Source organism: Nannospalax galili, unplaced genomic scaffold (assembly GCF_000622305.1).
Source record: "Nannospalax galili isolate Female #2095 unplaced genomic scaffold, S.galili_v1.0 scaffold212, whole genome shotgun sequence".
Classification (NCBI taxonomy): domain Eukaryota; kingdom Metazoa; phylum Chordata; class Mammalia; order Rodentia; family Spalacidae; genus Nannospalax; species Nannospalax galili.
The window spans coordinates 3,910,972-3,918,839 of record NW_008333884.1 but is presented as its reverse complement, the minus strand read 5'-3'; the positions used below and the strand labels follow the sequence as shown (position 1 = coordinate 3,918,839).

At 45.6% G+C, this 7,868-nt stretch overlaps 1 protein-coding gene and 1 pseudogene across 8 annotated transcripts in view; one reads left to right on the top strand and one right to left on the bottom strand.

The window, feature by feature from the left end:
• The window catches only part of LOC103730544, a 7,826-nt pseudogene extending 1,648 nt beyond the window's left edge, over positions 1-6,178 (top strand).
• Positions 1-7,868, bottom strand: part of Sgsm2 (small G protein signaling modulator 2) — a 50,533-nt gene that overhangs the window by 23,655 nt on the left and 19,010 nt on the right. The window lies entirely within an intron of this gene.

Below are 7,868 nucleotides of genomic sequence, written 5' to 3'. Positions count from 1 at the left end.
AGGAGGAGGAGGAGGAGAAAATGCAGGGAGCAAGCAATATATAAAAATTAAGAATGTCTTTAAGAAGAAAACTATACCAGGGTACAATGCCTGGCCCAGGAAGGCTGTATATGCAACTGGAAAATTCAGAGCCATATTAGAGAACATTCTTCTGAAGGACCAAAGGAACAGGACCAAATTTCTCAGCTCATATCATTGCTTTAAACATAGAGGTAAAAGAGGGCTGGATGTTGTGGGTTGATTTTTTTTTTTTTTAATAACTTCTTGTTTTGTTTTTTGAGACAGAGTCTTACTATGTAGCCCTGGCTGGCCTGGAACTCACTATGTAGACCAGGCTGACCTTGAACTCACAGATACACCTGCCTCTGCCTCCCAAGTGGTAGCATTAAAGGTGTGTGTCAACATGCCTGACAATAATTATTTTTTCAAACAATCATTGGTTTTTCTGTCTTCATTTGAGCAAATGATAGGCAGTCACTGCTGTCCAATGAAGGATTTTTGTTTGACTCTCTCTTGGAGTCAAGAAGGCAGAAAGGTCCTGGGGTCTACTTAGAGGATGGCCAGCCCAGGAACAATATGCTAGGGGTGGGAAATAGGCAGGTTTCCTGTTCCAGGGCCTCCTACTGGAGCTCATACCTGTCCTAGCCTTGGAGGACTTTGTTTTAGAAAGCAAAACTTTTCCTTCCCAGTGTGGTCCCACAGCTATGCACATGTGTGTGGAGACAGAGGTATCTACATGTATTATACATGTACAAAGCATATGGGAAATCTTTAGCTTAAGCGTCCACACATTCATCTCCATGGTTAGTCCTGGTCTCTGGGGCCTGGTATGGCCCTAGAGTATCTAGATGACTGACTTGCCAGTTTCAGTCTTTCGATCTGGGGCTGCTGCAGCCATAAGTCTGTGTCTGTGGAAGGGTGTGACCATTTCCTGGGGTTGTATCTTCATCTACATGGGAAGAGAAGCTACAATGAACAGAGCCAGAATGGCAGCAGGTGGCAACAGTTCTGCAGGGAATCATGTGCCTCAATGATAATGACTAATTGCAGGGATAATGAGTCATTAGCCTTCCCACCTTCCCCAGGCAACTGCAAATTAAGCCAGCTTGGGAGCTGGGGAGTGGCCACCCCACTTGGCCTCAGCCGCCCTTCCAGAAGCCTCTCAGCACAGGCATGGGTTCTCTTGAGAGCTAGCAGAGGCAGAACTCAGCAATTATTGCAAGGAAGGAATGCTGAGGGAAACCCAAACATCCCCTGTTCACACCGTGACTCCTGATTCCTTCTGTGAATCCCAGGCAAGGTGCCAGCCCCTGTCTGGAGAAGGAGACATCCCTTCCACCCTAGACTTTCCTAAGGAGCATCATGGCAGGTGTTCTTGGCCTAGTTCCACAGCTCCTTCATCAGTGAAAACACAGTGTTCTTCCCTGTTCCCTCTGCAGTGATGGAAAATTGTGTGTAGGCAAAATAATGATAACAGAATTACTACCCTAAGGGGGCTTGTGGATGGATTTCTAGGGCTCCCAAAACATGCTGAAATTATGCATAATTTGCATACAAGTTTCTGGTTTGCTCTACAATGCTTAGGTACCCCTGCATAGGGAATCCAAGGTTTTCAACTTCTAAAAGGAGAGGGTGCCTGACTCCAAAAAGATTTGCTCCAAGGCTTTAAAAAAATTGGGGGTGGGCAGGGCTGGAGAGATGGCTCAGCAGTTAAGAACACTGGTTGTTCTTGCAGAAGACCTGGGTTCGAATCCCAGCACCCACATGGCAGCTAACAACTGTCCTTGACTCCAGTTCCAGGGGATCCGATAGCCTCTTTGGGCATTGCACGACACGGGTGCACTTACCTACATGTAGGCAATACATGCATACACATAAAATAAAAATAATAAATAAAATATTTTTAAAAATTGTGTGTGGTGGCTGGGCATAGTAGTGTATATCTTTAATCCCAGCACTTGGGAGGCAAAAGCAGGTGGATATGAGTTTAAGACTGGTCTACATAGTGAGACTTTGTTTCAAAAAATTTTTTTTATATTTATTGTGTGTGTACACACATAGGCATGTGGAGGTCAGAGGACAAATTGTGGGAGTCAGTTCTCTCCTTCCACCAGATGTGTCTCAGGGACTGCACTCAGGTTGTTAGGTTTGGTAGCAAGTGTGCCTTTATCTGCTGAGCCATCTTACTTGTCCCACAGTTAAGAGTCTTTTGAGTTGAGAAGAAACCCAAACATGATTCTGAAGAGTCAGTGGCAATAGTGTCTAACATGTTCTGAACTTGTTCCCTGGGGGCAACCTTTCACAGACTGACAAGTAGACTGTGAGGCTCCATTCCCCAGTGGGAAGTCCAAGTAAAGACCTGTGTGACTGCCTCTCCCAATGGAAGGTCAAAGGGCATCAGACAGAACTCTGGGTCCTTACTCCAGATCTGCCACCAGAACATCTCTCAGGTAGAGGCCAAACACAAATACCCACAGGGCTAAAGTACCAAATTGCCAAGGCCATTGCCCTGCTAAGTGAGCTGTCTGAGCACTGGGTACTCAGTCATGGTGGCTTCAGGCCCCTCTGTCTCAGTGAGTCCTAGCATGTAGATATACCATAAAGTGATAGCTCTGGCATCTTTTGGCTCATTTCATATGAGGAAAACACATACTAGTCAATAAAAACCAACACAGATTAGGGTAGAAAGGTTTGGAAAAATCAATTAAAGTAGAATTAGAGACAGAAAAAAAAAAAAACTAAAAAGAAAGAAAACAAAACCAAAACCAAAACAGAGTTAGAGAGGTATGACTTCAAAGATTCATGTCAGATGCATGATGTTAATCCCAACACTCAGGAGGTAGAGGCAGGCAGATTTCTGGGATTGAGGTGAGCCTGGCCTATACTGCAAGTTCCAGGCAAGCTGAGGGTACATGAAGACCCTGTCTCAAAAACAGATAAAAATTAAAAATAAATAAATAAATGCTCAATCCTCTTGCTGCCCATACTAGTCTGGTGGCCTTGGAGTCTGGGCTGGATGAGCCCAGAGTACCTTTCCCATTCCCATTCATCCCATCCACTGACATGAAAGCTTAGGGATTCTGAAATGGCAGCAGCATGTAACACCCCATCCCCCACTGAAGTCTGAAGTCATCTCCCCAAGGAAAGGCAGGGACTAAGACCAGCCCCTGGACCAGCCTGAGGTGTTCCTCAGGTCCATTAAGTTATGCTGCATTAACAAATGCTACCTGGCAGGGCTGGAGAAATGGCTCAGTGGTTAGGAGCACTTACAGCTCTTCCAGAGGACCCAGATTCAGTTCCCAATAAACACAAAGTAGCTAACACCTGTTCTTAACTCTAGTTTCAGGGGATCCAATGCCTTCTTCTGGCCTCTGCGGGCACCAGGTACTCACAGGGGCACTTACATACATTCAGGAAAAACACTCATACACATAAAAAAATAAAGAAAATCCTTTAAAAATATTTAGATTTATAAACAAAACAAATGCTAGCAGGAGGGGCTGGAAAACATTGTGCTAATGGAATCTTATGGGCCTCAGTCCCAACCCCTTATAAACTGATTTCGCCATTCCAAGGAGCCCAGTTTGGAGTGGAGACATTGGGTCAGATCTGGTGGCTACTTAAGAGACCAAGGCAGGAGGGTTGAAATTTTAAGCCCTGCTGGTCTACGGAGTAGAATGGAGACACTGGGGAGACAAAGATGGAGACAAAGTTAGGTATACTGCTAGTACATTGCTGGTGGGTTAGATGATGTGACTTTAGATAGCAATTTGGTAGTATCAATCAAAGGTGTAGATAACCTTTACTTATCTTCTGGAATTTTTCCTACTAATGTAAGTGTGCAATTAGTTATAATAGCAAAGAACTGGAAACCATCCATATGCTCACCAATCAGGGTCAGATTAAATAAATATGGTATGTTCAACAAGCAAACAGTGAACTAGCCAGGCGTGGTGGTGTTATGCCTTTAGCCCCAGCAGAGGCAGGCGGATCTCTGTGAGTTCCAGCCCAGCTGGGTCTACAGAGAGATCCTGTCTCCAATGAGAAAGAGGGGAGAGAGAGGAGAGAGGGGAGAGGGGAGAGGGGAGAGGGGAGGGGGAGGGGAAGAGGAAGAGGGAGAAGGGGGGGAGAGAGAAAGAGGGGGAGAGGAAGAGGGAGAAGGGGGGGAGAGAGAGGGAAACAACTCTAAAACAAAACAAAAAAACCCCCACAATGAGATGCTTTCTAGGACCTAACAGGAAAACTTTCCAAAAGCAAAGTGCAGGCCAACTGACTGCATGGTATCTTTTGATTGCAAAAGGGTGGGTGGAGCCAACTTCAGAACTTGGGAGGCAGAATAATTTACACAAGTTCAAGGTCAGCCTGGGCTACAAAGTAAATTTCAGTCCAGCTTGGGCTTTAGTGTAAATCCTCTCAAAATAAAGCAAGGGGGGCAAAGGTCACAATGAGGGGCTGGAGAGATGGCTCAGTGGTTAAGAGCACTGACTGCTCTTGCAGAGGATCCGGGTTCGATTCCTAGCACCCACATGGTGGCTATGAACCATTCTTAACTCCAGTTCCAGGGGAATCTGAAGCTCTCTTCTGACCTCTGTGGCATTGCACAACATGGGTGCACTCACACATGCAGGCAATACACTCATACACATAAAATAAAAATAAATATTTTTTTAAAAAAAGGTCACAATGGCCGGGTCTGGTGGCACATGCCTTTAATCCCAGCACTTGGGAGGCAGAGGGCAAAGGCAGGCGGATCTCTGTGAATTCAAGGCCAGCCTGGTCTGCATATTGAGTTCCAGGACAGCTGGGGCTACAGGGAGACCCTGTCTCAAAAAGACAAAAAAAAAAAAAAAAAAAAAAAAAAAAAAAAGTCACATGAAAATTTTTTTTTAATTATATGTATTGTGTGTGTGCGTCTGTGTATGTTAGTGCAAGTACCAGTGGCAGCCAGAGGCTTTGGCTCCCCTACCAGTTGGAGTTAACAGGTCACCTTATGTGAGTCACCTTATGTGGTTTCTGGGAATTGAATTCAGGTCCTCTGGAAAAGCAACAAGTGCTCTTAACCACTCCAGTGGTTAAGTTCCAGGACAGCCAGGGCTACACACAATGAGATTCTGTCTCAAAACAACAGCAACAATAAAACAAAACAAAAACTATAGGTGATGGGCTTGGAGAACTGGATCAGCAGTTAAAAGCACACATGCTCTTAAAGAGGGCCCAGGTTTGATTCCTGGTACCCATTGTCTGGTGGCTCACAACCTCCTCTAACTCCAGCTCCAAAGGACAGAACACCCTCTTCTGGCTTCTACAGTACTCACATGCCTGTGCTTGAACACACACACAAACTCACAAATATCAAAAGACCTAACACACACACACACACACAAATATATATATATATATAAATTTATTTAAAGTTAAAAAAGATTATGAGCCAGGCGTGGTGGTGCATGCCTTTAATCCCAGCACTCAGAAGGCAGAGCAGGTGGCTCTCTGTGAGTTCAAGGCCAGCCTGGTCTACACAGTGAGTTCCAAGCCAGTTGGGGCTACAAGAAGACCTTGTCTCAAAAAGACCAAACAAAACAAAACACCCTAACTCTAAGATGGTTACACACACACACACACAATGGTGACATGTGGGTAAAGTAGTAAATGTTGGTGTCTTAGTTTGCTTTCAATTGCTGGGCTTGGTGGCACACACCTTTAATCCCAGCACTTGGGAGGCAGAGGCAAGCGGATCTCTGTAAGTTCGAAGCCAGCCTGGTCTACATAGCAAGTTCCAGGTCAGCTGGGGCTACAGGGAGACCCTGACTCAAAAAGACCAAAAATAAAAAAAAAAAAACCCCAAAAAACAAAACAAAAAACACTGTGAAGGAGAGTGCTCCTCAGACCCCCTCACTTTCCTCTGAGAAAAAGCTGCCCTCCACCTGGGCTCTGGAAATCCCCTTCATTGTTCAAACTCTTTCCTGGTATCTGTTTATGATTTCTATGGAAATGGTCTGGGGCAGAAGAGATAGAACGTTCTGCCCCAGGTAAGCTAGCCAATGGCAGTATACCTGATACATCTGTGTATGGTTTCTATGGGAAAAATCTGGGGCAGAAGAGAAAGAACATTCTGCCCCAGGTAAAATAGCCAGTGGCTGTATAGGTAAAGTCTCTGGAAATCAGCCCTAGATTGTTCCAATCCTTTCCTGGTTATTCTGTGTATAGTTTCTATGGACATGCCCTGCTTTGTGGTTTTTCTGCTTAAAAGCCCTGCGTTTTCACTGCTCAGGGTCGAAGCACAGCTACCGAGCCTGTCTGTGTCCCCAACCGGTTGGTTCTAATAAAGCGCTCCTTTTTACTGAGACAGTCTCCGAGTAGTCAATTTAGGGAATTTTATGAACCCTGAACAACTGACCAAACCCCAACTTGGGGAGAAGAGGTATATTTGGCTTACTAGCACAGTCCATCATCAAAAGAAGCCAAGGCTTCTCAAGGCAGGAACCTGGAGCACAGACCACGGAGTGATGCTATTTACTGGCTTACGCTCCTGACCTGTGCTCGGTCTGCTTTCTTTTTTTCTTTTTTTTTTTTTTGGAGACAGGGTCTCTGAGTCTCCCTGTAGCCCCAGCTGTCCTGGAACTCACTATGTAGACCAGTCTGGCCTTGAATTCACAGAGATCTGCCTGCCTCCGCTTCCCGAGCGCTGGGATTAAAGGCATGCATCAGTCTGCTTTCTTATATAATGCAGGACCACCTGCCAGGGACAGCACTACCCACAGTGGGCTTGGCCCTCCCACATCACTCAACAAGAAAATGCTCCACAGACATGGCCATAGGCCAATCCAGTGGAGAAAATTCCTCAACTGAAGTTCCCTCGTTATAACCAGGTGTGTCAAGTTGACAACAAAAGGTATCCAGCATGGGTGGCATGGAAAGGAGTAAGATTTTGGGAGTGCATCTTTTATATAGTTTTGATTTTAGAAGCAAATAAACATATTACCAGCTCATAATAATAATAATGGTGACCAGCAAGGGTTTCCAGCATGAGATGATGCCAAAGATCCTCTCCAATCTGAGAGGGAATCAAACTCAACCAACCCTAGAAAAGGGTCAATCTGTTCATGGGACCCCTTCTTTCAAGCTCCCTCAGCAAACAGGGTCTTCTGAATGACTTGGTCCTCCATGCCTAGCCAGTACCTACTTAGGGCAGGTGCAGGAACCAGATAAGTAACTTTATGTGCTGTGATAAACCCAAATGTCTTAAAGCTCACAAAAATGAACTGAAGTTATGGCAGTGGTTGGGAAGGGCCTCAGAAACAAGGCAGAGGCTGGGAAGGTCTACCATTCCACTTGGCCTCTCATGTACATATGCAGTTTTATTTACAGCTCTGTTCAGCATTTAAGAGTCCAGGACAAGCCCAGTCTCAGACTGGCCTGGCAACAGTGGGACTTACTAAACGGTTTTCAGAGAACTAGCCCAGTTTGCTGGAAATACTGGGAGCAGCACCCAGCATAGCAGAACATGAAGCTGGCTCAAGGTACCCCAGAGGAGCCAGAGATGGGAGGCAAGCAGATATGGAAAATGTAACTGGCACCCCACCTCTGGCTCAGTTTCACCTTTTTCTCAGTTGCCATCTATGCTGTCAGGGAGTTGGGTTGTGATTGCCATAGAAAACCTGAGGGAGAACTGTAGGGTGAATAGCCACAGGTGGTTCAATTTGGTTCTGGAGCTGTGGGGCCACTAAAAGCAGAATTTTCCAAAGCTGATGCCATTGGGGCTATTGGTTCAGGCCTTTGAACAATAGGACTAGGAGGTAGCTTGCTAGAAAGGGAAGAAGGGAGGGGTAGGCTTTTTGCAGGTGGAACTTGGAAAAGTAAGTCTTTCC